Genomic DNA, 20,871 nt, shown 5'->3' with positions numbered 1-20,871 from the left:
CTGCTTTTAACATTTGTTCCTTGACATCTAGCATGGCGTCATCATCACTGCACATCTCGTTTCCTAGGTAGGTATACTGACTTCTTTTAGTGTATCTTCATCCGTGCTAATGGTTACTTTTGGGAAATGGATAGCTGTATATTTTGTCTTCCTCATGTTGATGAACAAACCAACTTGTTTTGCTGCATGTGCCAAAAGCTGGTTCTTTTCTTCCATTAAGCAGTGTGTTGAACTAAGCTGGACAACATCATCAGCGAAAATGAGGTCATCCAATTGGATATATCATTAATCCATAAAATTCCTTGGCTACCTTCAATTACTTTCCTCATGAGATAGTCAATGACTAGTGCAAGTAATAGACGGGACATAATACAGTTGTCACGACAAGCAGTTGCCTGATAGAATTATAGGACTGGAAGGGACCTTGAGAGGACATCTTGAGAGTGCAGTCCCCTGCACTCATGGGCAGGACTAAGTATTATCTAGATCATCCCTGACAGTATTTGTCTAACCTGTTCTTAAAAATCTCTAATGATGGAGATTCCACAACCTCCCTGGGCAATTTATTCCAGTGCTTAACCACCCTGAGTGATGTGGTCACCATCTCTGATTGCACATTTGGCATTATCCTATAGATCCTTGATTCTAATGATTTTTGCTGGTATTCTGTCATAATTTTCCAAACAACGTCTTTGTGGATCCTGTCAAAAGCCTTCTGAAAATCTATAAAATTTACCAGAAGAGGTGCTTGCCACACCACACTTTGTTCTATAACATGTCTGAAAACAACAGTGAGGAGAGGCTGAGGGAACTGGAGATGTTTAGTCTACGGAAGAGAAGAATATGGGGGAATTTGATAGCTGCTTTCAACTACCTGAAAGGGGGTTCCAAAGAGGATGGCTCTAGACTGTTCTCAGTGGCAGCTGATGACAGAACAAGGTGTAATGGTCTCAAGTTGCAGTGGGAGAGATTTAGGTTGGATATTAGGAAAAACTTTTTCACGAAGAGGGTGGTGAAACACTGGAATGCGTTACCTAGGGAGGTGGTGGAATCTCCTTCCTTAGAAGTTTTTAAGATCAGGCTTGACGAAGCTCTGGTTGGGATGATTTAATTGGGGATCGGTCCTGCTTTGAGCAGGGGGTTGGACTAGATGACCTCCTGAGGTTCCTTCCAACCCTGATATTCTATGATTCTATGAACAGTATAGTCTGTCTGTACATGATCTCAGTGGTCTAAAACTTGCTTGTTGCTTGCTAAGTTAAAAGTCTATTTGATTCTTGATACACTCCAGGATGATGCACATCACACAAGAACTTTAGCATGGGTAAAATATTCAAAAGTGCTTAAGTGACTTAGTAGCCTAAGTCTCTTTGACTTAGGCTTCTAAGCACCTAAGTCCCATTGACTTTCAATGAGACTTAGGTTCTTAAGTCACATCAGAACTTTTGAAAATGGAATATAGGTGCTTTTGAAAATTTTACCACATGCCCTAACTTTAAGCAAATGACTAGTCCCACTGACATCAGCATAGCTCCATGTAATCCAGTGTCCTGTCTATCAGTGGTCAGTGCTGGATGCTTTGGGGAAAAGCATATAAAACCCATCTAATGGTGCAGTACTTTGCAATGGAAGATAATTTCTTCTTGAGTCCAGCTGGATGTAACCTTGATGGGCCACAGTCCTTGCAAATTTAAGTGAAAAATAATATTTAGGAGTGGGGGAGGGGAGAATAGTTATTCTTATCTTCAGAGAACCTGAAAAAAAATGTCCAGCTTTTCTTCAGGCTTTTAGCTAAGTATCAGTTCTTTCTTTATCCCCTAATACTTTTCTTGCACTCTGTACATTTATTTATTCTACTATATAAGATAGGGAAGAAGTTGGTTAAGTATAGGTAGGAGTGAGTGTGGGACAGTCAAACACAAAAGAGTCTCATTTAAACATAACACATGAAGGCAGGCAACTGAGTATTGACAAATGCTAGAAGTCTAAATACTCCAGTGAAGTGGAGTGCCAGGCATTAAATGAGGATATTGATATAATAGGCATTGTGGAAACTTGGTGGAATGAGAATAGTTCATGGGACATGGTAATACCGGGGTACAAAATATATAGGAATGACAGAGTAGGTAATGTTGGCTGGGGATTGGCACTATATGTGAAAGAAAGCATAGAGTCAAATATTGTAAAAATCTTAAATGAATCAAACTGTACATAGAATCTCTACAGATAGAAATTCCATGCTTGAATAATAAAGAGTATAGCAGTAGGAATATACCACCATCCATCTGACCAGGATGCTGACAGTGATTGTGAAATGCTAAGGGAGATTGAGAGGCTACAAAATCAGAATACAAGATAATAATGGGGGATTTCAACTATTACCATATTGACTGGGTAAAGTCACCTCAGGATGTGATGCAGAGATAAAATTTCTAGCCATAAATGTCTGCTCCTGCTATTTCTGGAACCAACAAGGGGAGAGGCAATTCTTGATTTAGTCCTAAATGGAGCACAGGATCTGATCCAAGAAGTAATTATAGCTGAATCATTTGGTAATAGTGTCCATAATGTAACTAAATTTAGCATCATGGTAGGGGGGAAAATACCCACACAAAAAAACCCCAGCACAGTAGTATTTAATTTCAAAAAGGGGAAATACACAAGAATGGTGATGTTTGTTAGACAGAAATTAAAAAGAGCATCACAAGGGTAAAATGCCTGCAAGCAACATGGAGGCTAATTAAAAACATCATAATAGAGGCTCAGACTAAATGTAGTGACCCGTTGTTACGTTCCCCTCTGGTGTTATCCAGACCGGTGATCTGCTAGGCCTCCTTGAGAGCCAGTCTTACCCTGCTCTGCTGTGAGAACCCCCACTCCTGGGCTGTTCACGCACAGCCTCTGGCATATAAGCTGCTCCCAGCTAGTGCAAGCAAATGACACTAGCCAATACCCCCAGTCCCAGACACAACCAGACACAACCCTAGGAACCTCCGTCTTGCAGTATCCAGTTATGTGCGCTGGACGCTGCAAGCTTATATGGGTTGTCAATTTAACAAAGAAATTAATATGTACCAGGCTAGTTAACCGAAGGAGAGAGTCTGACACGCTTCAAATCAAACACACTGATTCAGGTAGAAGAAACAAACAGATTTATTAACTATAAAGATAGATTTTAAGTGCTTATAAGTAAACCATAACAAATTGGATTTGGTCAAATGAAATAAAAGCAAAACGCATTCTAAGCTGATCTTAACATTTTCAGTGTCCTTACAAACTTAGATGCTTCTCACCACAGTTGGCTGCTTACTTTTCAATCAGGCTCTCTCCTTTGATCAGCACTTCAGTCTCTTGGTGGTGGTGGTGTCTGTAGATATAGGTGAAAGAGAGAGAGACAGCATGGCAAATGTCTCTCCCTTTTATCATGTCCTTTCTTTCCTCGTGGCTTTTCCCCCACCCCTTCAGAATCAGGTGAGCATTACTGAGTCTCTCCAAGCAAGGTTGAGCAATTTCCCTGGAGTGGCCTCATGCAGGTGAGTCATCACATTGTAGGTCCCTTGCTGGACAATGGCTGTTGATGGTTTGATTGACACCCCGCCCAAGTGTTGTCTACTTTCCTTGCTGTTGCCTCTGGGGAGCTATCATCTGGCTGATTCCCCCAACATAAGCATGTTTTAGTGACAACCAGACTACACAATTCTCATAACTTCATATGCATTAATGGTATACATATAATGACTTTCCGCAGATCATAACCTTTTCCTTGATACTGTACAAGGCATGCTTTATATGTAAGATCACAATTATATGAAAATGAGGAACATGGGGTTACAGTACGCTCCCCCAAGGTATAGAATGTCACACCCACCCCTGGATGTCTTCCCAGCCCAGCCAGGACTAGCAGCTGAGCGTGGCGCAGGGTAGGAGCCACCAGCCGGGTCTTTCCTAGTCCTGCCCCCTGCCCCACAGTGATTTACCTCTCTGCCGGGGAAGAGTCAACATGGCCTTTATAAAGGGAAATCATGCTCTCCAATCTATTCAAATTATTTGAGTGAGTCAACAAGCATGTGGATAAAGGTGATCCAGTCGGTATAGTGTACTTGGACTTTCAGAAGGCCGTTGACAAGGTCCCTTGCAAAAGGCTGTTAAGGAAACTAAGAAGCCATGGGGAAAGAGGGAAGGTCCTCTCATAGATCAGCAAGTGGTTGAAAGACAGGAAAGAAAGGGTAGAAATAAATGGTCAGTTTTCACAATGGAGAGAGGTGAACAGTAGGGTCCCCCAAGGATCTGGTTTTGGATCTTGCTGTTCAACATCTTAATTAATGATCTAGAAAAGGGGCAAACCATGAAATGGCAAAGTTTGTAGACAATACAAAATTATTCAGGACAGTTACACCCAAAGCAGACTGTGAGGAGTTACAGCTGGAACTCACAAAACTGGATGACTAGACAAAGTAATGCACATTGGAAAAATAATCCCAATTATGCATATACAATCATGGGTTTTAAATTAGTTGTTCCCACCCAAAAAATAAAGCTTGGTATCACCATGGATCATTCTCTGAAAACTTCTGCTCAATGCACAGCAGTAGTCAAAAGGCTAACAGCATGGTAGTAACTATTAGCAAAACGATTAAAAAAAAAGACAGAAAATATCATAATGCTACTATATTAACCCTTGGTGCACCTGCTCCTTTAATACTATGTCCAATTCTGAATGTTTCATCTGAAAATGATATGATGGAACTGGAAAAGGTTCAGAGAAGGTCAACAAAGATGATCAAGGGTGTGGAACAGCTTCTATATGAGGAGAGACTAAAAAGATTAGTGCTGTTCAGCTTGGAAAAGAAATGACTAAGGGAGGATCTGATAGAGATCTTGCAAATCATGAATGGTACAGAAAAAATGAATAGAGAACTGTTTACCTTTTCACACAATACAGAAACCAGGGGTCCTCCAGTGAAATTAATAGGCAGCAGGTTTAATACAAACAAGAGGAAGTACTTTTTCACACAGTGCACAACTAACCTGTGGAACTTGTTGCCATGGGAGGTTGTGAAGACCAAAATTAAACTGGGTTCAAAAAAGGACTGGATAAATTCATAGAGGGTAGGCCCATCAATGGCTATTAGCCAAGATGGTCAGGGATGCAACCCTTTGTTCGAGGGGCCCCTAAACCTCTAACTATCAGAAGCCATGTATGGAAGCCAGGTGGATCACTCCATCCTTGCCTTGTTCTATACAGTGCCCCTGAAGGTCTGGTATGGGCCACTGTCAGAGACAGGATACTGGGCAAGATGGACCATTATCTGACCGAGCATGGCAGCTTTTACGTTCTTATGTATATAATTTAATGCACTGTACATATTTTTCCCTTTACATTCAGTCACGCAGGAGCTGTTATAAATAAATTTTCTTTGTGGGAGCTTACACTAACAATTCTGGATTCCTGTGTGCATCTCTGGCCTTCCAGATGGTAACACCAGGCACTCACTATTGCACTACTTTCTGAAGTACCTTGCTGAATTGGACCCTCAATGAGAGAGAGACAGACGCATGTTCATAAAGGAATAAGGGCATAACACTTTCATTTGGATGTATATCTTTGGACTCCTGAGTGGAGTGACTCGTAATTTCAAAGTGGTGCAATTTTTGTCAGGTTTCTTTAAGGCTTACTCTTCAGGCCACAGAATATTCTACCCTCAGTGCATGTACATGACTCTCATTGGCTTTAAAAGAAGTTACACGCATACATCAAAGGAAGGATTTACCCCATAACGATTCATCATGAGCATGACGGGCAAACACAACAGCAATAAGCTCACAAAGTAAAGCTCCTGAGCTAGGAGCATGGCAGAGTTCAGATCTCTGCAGAACAGCCACATTGCAGCTCTGATTTCAGCCGTGTTTTTAATATTTGTAATTGTTTAAATATATTAACACTGATATCCTCGGGATCAAATGACACAGTTCCCCATCTGTTAGAAGCAGCAGCAGAAACTAAACAAGGGAGAGAGTGTCTGAGTCTTATGTTTGGGAGGCAAATCTTGGTTAGCCGGGATCGTGACACCCTTTGCTAGAATGTGGATCCCAACACTGTGCCGCAGATACTGTGACAGGTCACCCCAAGAAGATTGCAAATGTATTTTTATTAGTATGGTTACAAAAAGCTCTGGGAAGGGAAGTGTTAATGACTGGTGATTGAATGCAGTGGTTTGCAAGCTCTAAGCAGCTTTAGTGTCTCCTACCACAGCCCTGATTTAAAATTCATAAATGCTAATCCTCCATAATTTACGGTTTAAAAAGCAGCCCCACTCACAGGCCCTGTGGCTACAGCTCTGTCAGAGTAATTATGGCGCCAAGCTGAAATTGGACTACTAACTGAGATATTAAACAGGGTAGGAAATCCTCTTCCCTGGCAGCCTACCCAATTATTCCAAATAAGCAAACAGATTAGTAAGTAATTTTCCAGTTAAATCTAGTGATTGGTGCCAGAATTGTATGTTAAATATTCAGAAGTAAATAGATTAAAGATGAAATGTCCCCTTTTTTCAAGCTTAATTTAGTGTGTATATTAAAACTTTTTTTGTGGGGGGGTGGGGGGAGGGAATCTTCATTGAAGTGCAATGTGATTACTTTGAAAATAGAACCTTTCCCTGTTTGTTTGCACTCCGGGGCACTGCCATTCATTAGTCTGGGTGCTTGTGCTGGAGGAACCCTGTGCCACATTAGATACAGTATCAGTCCCGCTGCTCCTTTAACACTCACCTTGGAGGAGCCCCCCTGGGAGGCAGTGCTGTGAGGCCACAAGCAGCTTGGATCAGGAACTTTGCCATGAGCTTTGAATTGGCTGTGTGGGGTGCTGTGGACTCGGGATTTGCAGGATGCTGAATGTGGGAATGCAGTCAGTACCGGTCATTTCTCTAGTCCATGTTGCTAGGTTTGCAAAGGCTGATAACAAGGATGGGTGCGTTTCTTACAGATACTTTCACTGTTTGTGAATATCTTGATTTCTAGCTCTAGTTTTGCTTCCCCTTTTGGCCTGCCAGAGCTCAGACTTGTTAACCTTCCAGACGTGCTTGCAAGAGCCATTGATTTCTCTGACCTTTGGGAAGGGGATGGGCTGAAGGACAGCGTGGCCCTTGGTATTAGCTACTGCTTGGCCTGTGGGGCAGGTGAGATGAGTGATTTATTCTCTGATGTTTTGTATTTGGTTGTAATATTGTGAATGTTTTAAATTACGTAAAAAATGCCCAGAGCAGGGGTGGATTATTCTAAATAAATAAATAAATCACAAGCAGCACTTGTCTTACAACACATGAGATACATCCCATGTGCTTCCAATCAAACCTCTCGCTGTAGTTAGATAGGGCTAGATTCTGGATGGACCGTACAGAGTGGGAGGATATGTGTACGAGTGAAGGGAGCATCTCTCAACTGTGTGTGTGTATGGAACATTTCCCAACCTTGTCGGGCTTGGTGAGGGTCAGGTTCTGCAGCCCCTGTGCTTGAGGGAGTTCAGAGACTCCTCCTTCCTTACCCCTTTGGCATGCACAGAGCTCCAAAGGGGGCAGGAAAGGGTGGAAAGAAGGCAGAGCCGTGGCTCCACTCTCCTATTCACTGGCCTGTAGATCTGGCTTTCCACTCAGGAGCCAGTGACTTGCAATAGATAATACAAAATGTAGGCCCATAAAGGGTTGCAGCAGTACATATTCGGCCTATGTGCACTCACCAGGCATTCTGTCTTGCTGCGCTCTTGAGAGAGAGGTTTGTTTCCACATCACCCCCTATGCAGGGCTGAGCCTTAAAGGCATAATTGAGCTCACAAAAATTAAGTGGCGTGCAATCTTTTTAAAAAAGCAAAAACAAACAAACTAACCCCAAAGAACCCAACTAACTAAATTCTGTTCAATAAATTCTCTGGAATCAATCCAGGGGTGTTTTTATTACTGTCAGAACTCACAGCTATAGTTTTCCTGTCTGTGTTTCACAAGGCTGCAGGGGGTTTTGTTTGTTTGTTTTTGCCTTCACACCACTACATGCAATGACATTTCAGTTTTGTACAGAGAAGTGTTAAACCTGAAATGGTTGGGGTTTTTTTTCCCATCGCTTGTGGAGATCCTTCAGATAAAATCCAAGGGCTGGATCCTCAGCTGGTAGAAATTGGTGTAGCTTCATAGAAGTAATTGGAATTATGGAGACTTACACCGGGCAAGGATCTGGCCTCAAAGAATACAAATATTTGTGTGGCACAATAGATACAATGGATTGAGGTGTTTGTGGTTTGCATTATCTTTTGCACCCAGGAAGGCTCCCAATTCTGAAGCAATTCAAAATCTACATCTCTGTTAATGTCACACACTGTTAGGGGAAGGTTACTTCTTTTTCATACCACTGGTAAAAACCGTGATAGCTTATGGGATTCCCTGTGCACAAGAACAAAACTGATGCTGAGAAAGGATGTCACTTTTCCCTCTTGAACCCTATTTGCAAGTCGTACTTTTCAAAATACTCCAAACGCCAGCAGCTTCCAAACAGTGCGAGTTTCCTGTCTGCTGCCCTGTCCATCTAGCTATAGCAATTTTACCTTTCTGCAAAAATAGCTTGAGTCACTTCAAGGATTGTCACTCTCTTGTTTGTTTGCCAACGAGGCTTTTCTTTTCAGAAGCCACTTGAGTGTATAAAATCAAAAGTTCCCATGTGGTCCCTGATTCTTGCATTTGCTACAGCATGTTCATAGGTTTCACTTTGCCAGCTAAGCCTCAGAATCAACCCAGTAGTTACATTCTTTTCGGTTAATCCTTCTATGGCTTTAAAATCAGAGGTCTAACACCTGGGATCTTGCAGGTGGGTGGTCCTACAGCTTTGAGGTTAGACAAAAGGATTGCTATGTTTGAATAGGTCAAAGAGCCATATACTGTATCTTATTTTCCTGTCTGTGTATGTGGTCATTTCTGGAGGCCTCATAGGAATTTTCACAACCCCAGAATTCACCTAATAGTAATACTGTTCCATGGGGAGGAATTTGCTTCTCAAACCTAGCTGCTGTTGGTTTCTGACCTGAAGAACAATGGCTGCTAGCTTGTATCCTAGCTTGAAGAAATGCAGACGATATTCTTATGGCTATAAATATCTAATCCTTTTATTAAATAAAAATCTTACTCATATGTTTCCCCCAATCGTATCCTGCTACAGGGAGTTCCCGAGGTTAATTATATGTTGCATACAAAAGTACTTCTGTAATAGGGCTCTTGGGTTTGGGGTTGCTGACCCTTTTAAGCTAGGATGGAAGAACAAACTAAAGCAAATAGCAAAACAGCTTGTTTAGGCTGTTTTCCTCCTGGGAGGTGATTAGTTTCTCACTGTTCTTCTTCTTTTTTTTTTTTGGTTAGAGTGGCCTAACTACACAGCAAACAAACAATAGAGTCTTCTCTTGGTAAGGGGGCCCACATGGTCCTCCCCAGTGTCAGGGAAAGGAGGATAAAGGAGAGAACATTCCTGAAGCATCAGTCTTTTCCTCTTTATTTGGAAGGATGAAAAAGTTAATCCAAGCTCTCCACATCCTTCGCAGGGCCACCTCCCCATCTCACTGGAAACCTTTGGTTTTTATGGCTTCCCTGTTGAAAAGGCCCAGCTGTTGGCTCTGTCCTTCAACTGTTTGCCACACCACAGCTATTAGCCCCTCTCATCAGATCTGACACCTAAGGTGGGCCCTAAAGGGTGGGGTATTCTTCTCAACTAAGCCAAGGGGTCTAACCCTGTCATAAATACAAAGGGAAGGGTAATCACCTTTCTGTATACAGAACTATAAAATCCCTCCTGGCCAGAGGCAAAACCCTTTCACCTGTAAAGAGTTAAGAAGCTAAGATAACCTCGCTGGCACCTGACCAAAATGACCAATGAGGAGACAAGATACTTTCAAAGCTGGAGGGGGAACCCAAAAGGGTCGGTCTGTCTGTGTGATGCTTTTGCTGGGACCAGGTCAGGAATGCTCTTCAGAACTTCTGTTAAGTTAGTAATCTAGCTAGAAATGCGTTTGATTTCCTTTTGTTAAATGGCTGGTAAAATAGGTTGTGGTGAATGGAATGTATATTCCTGTTTTTGTGTCTTTTTGTAACTTAAGGTTTTGCCTAGAGGGATTCTCTATGTTTTAAATCTGATTACCCTGTAAGGTATTTACCATCCTGATTTTACAGAGGTGATTCTTTTACTTTTTCTTTAATTAAAATTTTTCTTTTAAGATCCTGATTGTTTTTTCATTGTTCTTAAGATCCAAGGGTTTGGGTCTGTGTTCACCTATGCAAATTGGTGAGGGTTTTTATCAAGCCTTCCCCAGGAAAGGGGGTGTAGGGATTGGGGGGATATTTTGGCGGGAAGACATCTCCAAGTGGGCTCTTTCCCTGTTCTTTGTTTAACACGCTTGGTGGTGGCAGCATAGGGTTCAAGGACAAGGCAAAGTTTGTACCTTGAGGAAGTTTTTAACCTAAGCTGGTAAGAATAAGCTTAGGGGGTCTTTCATGCAGGTCCCCACATCTGTATCCTAGAGTTCAGAGTGGGGAAGGAACCTTGACAAACCCCTTCATGGTTGACCTCAGGACAAGATAACTACACCTCATGACAGCTTTCTTTTATTGGTTTGAAATTCTTGCCTTTTCAATTAGCCAAGCATGCTATTCCTGTTGGTTGTGAATAGGAGTGTCCAGTTCTCTAGAGCATTTATAATTTTATTATAGCCTCTCCTCATATCTGCAATTAGGTTCTCAGAAACTATGGTAATATATATAGTACCAAAACCCTAGGTAGTAGAAAAGATAGATCTTTCTGTTGCCTCAAGTGGGGTCTGAGCACAGTGCTCATAGGCCCTAGTTCAGCAAATCACGTAAGCAGGTGGTCTTTCTTATGTCCCTTACAGTTGAGGCAAACTAGAGATGTGCTGAACTGTTCTTCCATTTTCCATTAAGAGCTGGACCACTCTGTATAACCCAATACCAGTATACTTCACTGGAGTATTTTGCAGCTGTTTCTCTCAATATTAAAAGGGGTAATAGTTCATAGGTCATACATACATCTCAGCCATACCTGTATTGCATGCGTGTTTGCTAAGTGTATAAATCTTGAGATAGAATTTATCATATACAATATAACAACTGGCAGTGATATGGTACATTTATTTTCATAAGTGAGAGAGTGACCCATAACTTGCATCCCTCATGATATATGAAAGCACAACTCACTCTGGTAAAGCAAGCAAGGGTTTTTATGCAATCTGCCCTTTCCCTCTTTCGGCATTCTTTCACCTATCATCATCATCTTTTCACCTATTTGGGATTTCTAGGTCTATTTCTGCATGGTCTATGTACTGGCAGAGATGTATTGTGGCAATGCAAACACTGGAAAAGCAGGAGGAAGGGGAAGAAATGAGATGGAGCAAAAATAGAAGTGGGTGAAGATGAAAGTTTTCTGAAGTGGTCAGAATTGGCAAGGAGAAGGAAAACTGCAGCAGTGGAGAATGACTGATGGTTAGAACTGCTATTGGAGGAAGTGGAAACTGGGGTAACAGCTGAGCCAAAAAACAGGAGGCATGAACTGGAAAGTGGCACAGGGGAGCAGAGCAGATCTCGAAAATAGCAGGAAATAAAAAGATGAGGATAAGAAAACTGTGTTTGAAGTGGAAAGTAAAGAGGAGAGTTCTCATCCTCTCTTTTTGCTCCAGATCCCTTGTCACAAGTCCCACTTCTGCCACTCTGCTTCTCAACTATAGCTCCCACCCAGATTAATTTTCCTCTGGCAGTTGTCATCAGCAGAATGTTTGCAGCCACACAATGAAGAAACGCTTGCTGGGAGCTCCATGGGAATTAAGCTCTTAAATTTCTTAAGCACTTTTGAAAATATCCCTAGGCATTTCTCTGCAGCTTAAGGCACCTAAATACCTTTGAAACCTGGACCTTTGTCACTTCCCAGTTATTATATAAATAGTGCTTTTTATTTGTATTAGTATTACAGAAGCATGTAGAGGCCTCAACCCAGATGATGGCCCCATTGTGCTAATTGTTGTACAAACTTATGGTAACAGAACTGCCCATCCCTTGCATTCAAAACTGCCAAGACAGACAAAAGATAGAAGAAAGGAAGTATTATTATTCCCATTTTCCAAATGGGCAATTGAGATGTAGAGAGATGAAGTGACTTGCCCAGGGTCACACAGGAAGTCTGTGGCAGAGCCAGGAAATTAGTCCAGTTCTCCTGAGTCCCTGTCCAGTACCTTAACCAAAGGGCTTATTTTCTTCTTGTTTTCCCCTAATATTCACATCAAGGGCGTTCATCCTGAGTCTCATGACTGCCTTGTCCTTTCCATATTGCTAAATTGGAAGGGGGTGTCTGTCTAGATGGAAATGGGTGTGTCATGGTAGTCACAGTATGGAAAACTTTGAGAACCACTGGTTCAGTTCCAACAACTGCATTAGTTTGTCACTTCTGACAAAATTTATTAACAGGTTTTGTCCTCTGCTGAGATCCTCACCTGAAGTACATTATGATATGGACAACCCAGCACATTTTAGACACAAGAGTTCTCACCTGTGGCTACCAGTAGGAGTAGGCAGAGCCCCATAGTGGTCTAACCTCAGCACTCAGGCAATCCCTTTTCCTTCGGGCCCATTTCATTTCAAATGAGTGTAACCCTTTTGTCATCTGCACCAAGCCTCCCTCTGTCATTGCACTGCTGGACTCACATCCTTGAACTTAAGAGCACAAAAAAAACCCTTTGCTTTTTGAACTGATGGTTTGTTTGTTTTTTCTCTTTGGTCGATGCCGGGATCAGTGATGTCAACTTGTTCTATTCACTTTGACAGGAAAATGTTTTCAGAGTTCATTAGGATGGCATCAGTTCTAACATTTGGCACACAAACATTTGATGACCTTCATGTGTGGGAAGAAATATGTAGGCAAAACTTCCATTAGTTAGAGAAAATGCTTCCACTCAGCATTGTTCTGATTCGTGAACTGCAGCTGTCACCCAAAGTTTTGCACAATTCCCATGAGAGAGCTGCCAGCAAGCTATTGACATAGAGCCAATTAAAGCAACTGGGAAATGCTGCATTTTAAGCTTTCATGCCTATAGTAAGTTAATCACTTGAACCAGCTCCCCCCTGTTTAATTGTAGAGCTGGTACTGCCACAACCGAGGTCCTTCTGGACACGACGGATGTCATTCTAGTCTTACATCAGGGTCACCTGGGTTCCGTGGAGTTACACCAGTGTTAGACCAGTGTAAATGAAATTAGAATCAGGTCCTATACTTTTCTGTAGAGGGTCACTCCCAATGCGCTCTTGATAATTCTTCACAATGAAAAAATGTGAATAGGAAACTCTGGGCTCATATTTTTAGGTGAATTTCAGTACTTGTGAAAAGAGTGAGATAGCTCGACAGCCCTAAAGAGTGAATTCCTGTGTTTATCCACAGAAAAGGTATAGCAACCCATTCATCCTTCCCTGAACTGCCCTGCCACCGTGCCTTGGCCACCACCTGTAGAAGATAAAGAGCAGTTCAGCCTCCATGATCTCTACTGCATCTTCTAACAATGGTGACAAATAACAGCAAGGATTTTTGCAATGCAAAGAGCTGTCCAGCAGAAACTGGACCGAGACCCCCCCAAGCTCATTTCACTCTGGCCTCCAAACAATAATCAGGTGGTAACATCTTTCAGTTGCATTTGGGATTACAGGCTCAAGGTGAAAGCCTCCACTGTTATATCACTAACACTTTTTGAGCTACCCCATTCCCTTAGTAGTATTTTGTAAGTGCCCTAGAATGGGTTTATTTTTTCATATGACTGTTTCTCCACCACTCTCCTCTCCTCTGCCAAAGCACATTATCTTTTTATTCTCAGGGGTTTTAGATTTTTCTCCCACATTCTGCAATCAAGTGAAAGGTGTTCCCATGGATCTAGATGATTTGTACTCATCCTTTGTTTGAGGTTTGCTCTTTCTTAATGGTGCTGCCCGGTACAAGAAAAGGCAAATCTGCCCATATGTTCCAGTGCTCCCTGAAATTATGGAGGGTGAACACTTAGGGCTCCTCTCACTCTTGCTCTTTCCTCAGACTCTCCTAAATGATATGTTTTCACAGGCAATTACTGGGATTTGGAGTCAGAGGACTGTTTTGTTTGGGGTTTTTTTTAGGTGTACCACTTAGTGGCCTTCTCATAAAAAACAGGAGACGAGGAGGAGAGTGACATCGCCTTAATATTGTGCTTTGCTTAACAGAATGTCCTTCAAGGGAGAGGAATTCTGCACCTTGTAAAAGTATGACTTTAATTTTGCCTTTCAAATATGAACTAAGCAAGGCTGTCAACATATACCGTGTTCTTCCTTGTCAAACTATTTCACTTAGTCTGTCAGCTGTAAACAGCTTAAGAGGCATGTCATTCCCGTATTATTATAGCACTCTGAGATTTGTTTTTAGATTGGGTTGGTATTTGTCCCAGCAAAAGGTATAGCGATAGAGATGACACGGGTTACTGCATAATGCTGTGTGCTATTTTGTGGTAACTGCAGAGTAACTCCATTTCAAATAATGGCCACTGCAAAGTAACCATCCTGCAGTATTGTAGTAACACCACTGAGGTTTGTTATCAAATAACTTGTGTTGTTACAGGAGTGCTTGTGAGAAATATTTATTTCCCTGCAGACTAAGGAATGAAAATGAAGGTGCACAGAGCAATAGCATTGGCCAGGAGCATTGGGTTTCCTTACATACTGATATACTGTACTTTCAGGGTTTTTTTTTTTTAAATTCATATATTAAAATAAATGGTGTTTCAGTGACAGCATAACTTTTCCTCAGTGTGTTTTGACAGGTGATTTCCCTACATCGTTGTCTGTCAGGATTTTGACAACCTGAAAAACACGAACTGATTGTCACATATTTAACATCTTTGAGATGCTTGTGGTGTTGTGTTGCAGAGGCAAGGAGGAGGAAGTTTAAGGCCTGGATGTAGCATGTTACAGTCCATGTTTATGATCAGCAACTTTCTCAACATGGGCTGCATTGGCATTAGAAGAGAGAGTCTGAGTGTTCGTAATATGGGAATACACAAAGCAAGCTTATTTTGTTGCCACTTTGTTGCCAAGCTTATTTTGTTGTACTCTTTTTGGAATATGCTTCAAATAGATGGTGGTGTGCTCTATCGTTACCGTGTGACTGCATTAAAAACAATGGAGCAGCACCCATTTCCACCAGCACAGAATTTGTTACCTTCACGGTTACCTTGTGTTCCTGCCATCTCTTTGTTGTAGCCACCTGTTGTCTCTGATCTTATGGTTAGATTGTAAAGGCAGAGGCAGTCTTATTGTTCTGTGTATGTAAAGTGCTAATATAATGGGGTCTTGAACCCAGCGTAGGGCTCTAGGCACCACTGCAGTACAAATAGTAAATAATAATCATAACTGTCCCCTCTATTTTGGTTTTAGTGGAAGTGGGGATATCTCCTTTCTACCCTCCACATGGGGCCAGGTTTGTGATGATCCTTAGTACCTGTGGGAGTTTGTTCAGACTGGTCCCTAAGAAAGCTGCCACCTGCACAGATGAGCTCTACTATTATTATGGACAGTTGCATTGTGCCCGAAGAGCAGAGTGGTTGAACCCAGTCTTCATCCTGGAGATGTAAGTGGTCTTTTAAATATGCTGGGCCCGAGCCACTGAGAGCTGTGGCGTGAAGCCCGAGATCTTGAATTTGATTCTGTTCTCTGTGGAGGCCAGTGCCAAGAACAGCGGGCAGGTGTGATTTGCTTGTGGTAGCCCATGTTGCTGGTGCCACAGCACATCTTTATTTTGAAAGCTCTGATGGTATTTGGAACCTGAATAAATCACTTCAGAATTAGTAGCGTGGGCTGGAAACAGGATTGTCTGAAGCATGCCACTGCTTACAACATGAAGAGGAAAATACAGCTCTGTGAGGAAAAATGGTAATAGCTCAGCAGTGTCAAGTATACCAAGGTTTGCTGAGAAAGTAGAGATGGACGAAGACAATAATAGTGATCTAAGTTCTTTCCCTGAGAAAATATTATTTTCTGTAATCTATGTCTGTATCAGGAACTAATAGCCTTCTGCCCATAATCTACTTGCAGCATCCTAGTTACCATATAGGAACTGGATTTGAGCTGTGTGCAAAGGATGGTACAACAGTACCGGTAGAAAGCTTGTGACAGCATCCTTTAGCACACACATTAAAATGACACTCAAGTCTGACAAATGCTACCTTTATCATGATGTGGAATTGCCTTAATGAATCTCCTCCTGAACTGCTCCTAAGTAAAATGTATCATGAACTACAGATTAATCAGCAGTGGCATATATGCTGTTCATGTATGTGTCTGGCTCACAGGTGTTTCACTGGATATTTGCTAGTCAGCCAGTAGCGGACACGTGGTTTTTTCCCCCCTGGGAAGGGGAAAATGGGTGGGGACCCAGCTGTTGACAAGGGGAGAGAGGGGGAAAAAAATGTTCCTTGGATTGCAAAAATATAGCCACCTTAACAAGAATGAGTGGCTACAAAATAAATATTTTCAATATATTATAAACAAAAGTATCTGCCAAAAGGGCAAGATAATTATCTTAATGTGATTTTTGACCAAGATAAATATATCTTATTTTATAAACTGGATAACAATTTGAATCTTATGCAAAACCTAGAAATAAATCTAAAAAATATGATAATGTAATAAAATCTGAATTATAAGGAATCGGAGTGCCATACTTGAGGCAGTAAAATCATTTAAGATCCAATGGAAAATAGGTTAGTAAAACCAGAGTAAGTTACTATACTTTAATCACTTGATAAATAACGACAATGTTTTCAAAGAATTGATAGTGTCATTATAGCGGCATCCCTTTTCATAAAGTGTGCAAACTCTAATAGCTGTCATAGGAATGGTATCGGAGTAGTGTCATTTTGGCAATATAACTTATCAGGGGCATGAATGGCTGAAATCAGGACGTTACACATTTTTCTAAGACCTGGATTTTATTTCTGGGGGTGATAGACCAAGGAATAAGTGTTTGTGTCCCTAAACCTCTGACTGGCAGAAGCTGGGACTGGATGACAGGGGATGGATCACTTGATAAATTGCCCTGTTCAGCTCATTCTCACAGAAACATCTGGTACTGGCCACAGTCGGATAGAGGATACTGGGCTAGACGGACCGTTGATTGGACCCAGTATGGCCATTCTTATGTTCTTAACAGCCGGAGTAGCTGTTATGAAAAATGTGCAGAGTGGAGGTAGGAAAAGTAATCCATGTGACTGCAGAAGGATGGTAAGAAAAATAAGGAGATTCGTATTAGAATACTTCTTACCTCTCTTAACTGACAGAGTACTTCCAGTGTGACCTAACTGGCTAAATCCAGGTCTGAGAGCCAGAAACTCCTGAGTATTAATCTTAGTTCTGCTCCTGACTTGCTGTGAGGCCTGGGGCTAGTCATGTGGGCCCAATAGAGGGAAGCTCTAATTTGGGGTGCCTGAACTTTTGTGCGCCCAGCACTAGATGCCTAGGGCCTGATTCTTCAGGCATGCACTGCTTAGTACTCACAGCTCCTGCTGACTTCCGTTGTGATTTTAGGCACCTAGGCTTCTCTGAGATGAGGCTCTAGGTGTCTCAGGTTCGATGCCCAAAAATGGAGGCACCCAAAATTAAAAGGCCACTTTAGAAAATATGATCCTTAACTCCTTGGTGCCTCTGTCTCCCAAATATAAACTGGGAATAATGATACTTCTCGGTCTTGAAGGGCTGTTCTCAGAATGCACTTTAAAGACGTACATTTTATATACATATAATAAATATTGTTTCCCTTGAGAACAGCATAGTAGCAAACAAAATTATGTTTATTCACAAAAAGGCCATAAAACAGCTAATTGTAGAGTGATTATAGTAATATCATGCATGCATAAATTACTAGAAACATTTTTTTTCTTATTTGGCCATTGGTAACATGAAAATCATTAATCTTTTAAAAGGAAAGCAACGTAGGTTCATGACAGAATGTGCTTGGGATGGTCTTGCTTGACAGTTCTGGAGTTCTTCAGTCATATTCCTAATAATGCATGACACAACTGAAATACAATGGGGGGGCAGAGTTGTACTTAGATTTTCACAAATCATCTGATAAGTTTCCTCCATAAAGATTATGAGCTAAGGTAATGAGTGAAATATGTAAAATAGCTTGTTGAGTAAAAAAACAAATTGGTTCAAGTGGGACTGAATGGCTCAAGAGATTAGTAATGGAATGATAGCTTTTCTTCATTGAAGTGGTAGACCAGTTCAAATCAATCTCAGGTCTCAAGAGACTGAAAGGTGTTACTATCTAGTGGCTGCTCGGTGCTTATTTGAAATGAGTTTTTGGTCTCACTTCCACTCTTAGAGGGAGTGGAAATAGCACCTCCTCCCCATACACACGCCATACAGCACTAATTGTTTCACCTGTTTGCAGTCTCTGCAGAATCTTGGTGTATGAGAAATTGTTGTTGTTTTGTTCAGTGCTATTTTGAGGACCAGAAATGAATGTTTCCCATAACATTTTTATGGAACAGTCAGTTTTGCACCAGAGGATAGAAACATTGGTATATCTCTATGTTTCCATTTGAAAACTGGTCTTTGAGGAAAATTCCCATTTTAAAAAGAGTGCTTTTACTTGAGAATAGGGCCACCTTGCAGTGCAAATGAGTCCCTGGACTGCCCGTGTCCCAACGTTCTGCCCAGCCCTGCCTTGCACAATGGAACTGCGCCAATTCTCCAGCCAGGGAGCTTGCCTGGCCATGATAGATGGGGCTGGACGAAGTAGACCTCAGCATTTAAATGGGGAGCAAATTTGATCCCAACACATGAAACAACCAGTGGGTATAAACATCAACTGAAATCTGCTCACTAGCAGGTGGCCCTCAAGGCTGATTTTAGAGCATTTTTTTTTTATGATACATGTGGTCAGATCAGTGAAGTCAATGCTGCTATGCCAATTTACACCAGCTGAGGATCTGGCCCATCAACATTATTTGAATGACTATCACAATTAAAATATCAAACTTTGTTCATTACTTATACCAAATCCAAAGGTTAAGCAAACCATAAAGAACCAGTATCACTGAACGGAGAGATTTGGATTTAGTTGACTAGACCAATATGTCTGGAGCCACTAAGCCACAACAGTGTTGATATTATGCAATGTACCAAACAAGAAAGAGACCTGGAGGTATTACAGAAAAATCGCAGCAGCTCAGTGTGTGTGGCTGCTCTAAAAAAAAGAAAACAGGATATTAGGTTACTTTAAAGGAGTCAGAGAATTGAAATCACATGCCTGTGATCAAATTTTCTATAGAACTGATGGAGTATGAATTAATTTGCAGTCACCTTTCAAGAGGAATTTTATTTTTGTCCTGAAGAGGGTGCATCCGATGAAAACCCAGGTGACTCAAGGTTTAAGAAGGCTTGTCAAGATGGAAGGCATGGTAAGAAGACAAATAGAGGTGACCTGATAGAACTTTCATTATTGTGTAGGGGCTTGACGAGTGAAATGAGATGAGTTGCAAATGGTCATAAACAGTTCAAATGTAAATGGAGCAATTGCAAATTAATCTATTAAAAATAAGTTGGAGGCCTAAGAATATGATTCAAAGAATTGAAAATATATGGAATATACTGCAGAGTAAAGCTACAATGATTTTGAAATAGATTCTGAAAGACATCCAAGGGAGATAAAGTTTGAGCAGATAAACTCTCTTGCTGAGCAGCCGCTCACTTAATAACCTGGCCCACACCAGACATACTAGCGTACTGTTTCTAGTAGGGTGTTTAACCAGAAGAACCTACAAGAGGGTTTTTTAATCAAATGCTAGTAAAATGTCTTATGGGCAATTTTTTTGATCATGATTTTCTTGTTTTAGTGTGTGTGACAATTTTAACTTGGATTTAGTATTTGTGCAAGATGATGATTTGACAGCATTGGGTAATTGAAGATCTCTAATTATCACAGTCAAGGGTGGGGAAGCTTCCCCATGCTCCCCTGCTAAGGCACGTCCATCCTGACCTGAAGGGACAGCTCCCTTCAGGAAGTAAGAAGGGTAGTTTAATCTAAATCAGTCCTTGGTCTCTTAATATGAGTCTCAGGCTAATTAGGTCAAATGTCAGATACTTTTTGATTTATGATCATAGTAATGCACATTTATTTTTGAAGAGCTCAGATCCAAAGGCTTAAGAAAGCTGCATGTAAAGTTATCCAACTGAAATCTGACTGAGCAACCTATTTTATGTTTCCCAGTAACGGTTACAGGGGAGCTTTTTGTGATGTGAATGCTCTGTCCAATAGCAGTTGGAAGGAGACTTCACAAAGGCACCAAGTAGTCCACAGGTGGAGCTGACATGGGTCATTATCAATCCAAACTGGATTTTAACTGGGGTCTTAGTGGTATTTCTCTCTCTCTCTCATATATGTTCTTAAACCCATCACAGTGGCATCTGAGCATCTAGATTCTGCTCCTGGCCCTTTGCCAATCAGCCCCCTAATATTTATCATTTTTCAAATGAACATAGTTACAGACTAATAGCCTTACTAGTTTATCTCAGTGGTCTGGGGAGATGAGGCTTGATGATTTTGAGATACAGACCCCCAGTGATGACACTTCATAATACTGTATGACTGGAGGATTGCTAGTATAGGCAGAGAAAAAGGCAATAAAGCAGCACTGATATCCTGCCTGCTGTCTTATAGGAGTTATTGAATCAAAGCTACCAGAACTGCCAGACAAACATTTTGCTGCTGCAGTTTGAGGCCTACCAATGGCACAGAATCAAAAACAGAAGCTGAAGTGCATGTGTTTGTGAA

Source organism: Eretmochelys imbricata, chromosome 6 (assembly GCF_965152235.1).
Source record: "Eretmochelys imbricata isolate rEreImb1 chromosome 6, rEreImb1.hap1, whole genome shotgun sequence".
NCBI lineage: Eukaryota > Metazoa > Chordata > Testudines > Cheloniidae > Eretmochelys > Eretmochelys imbricata.
Note: the sequence above shows the minus strand (reverse complement) of the source record.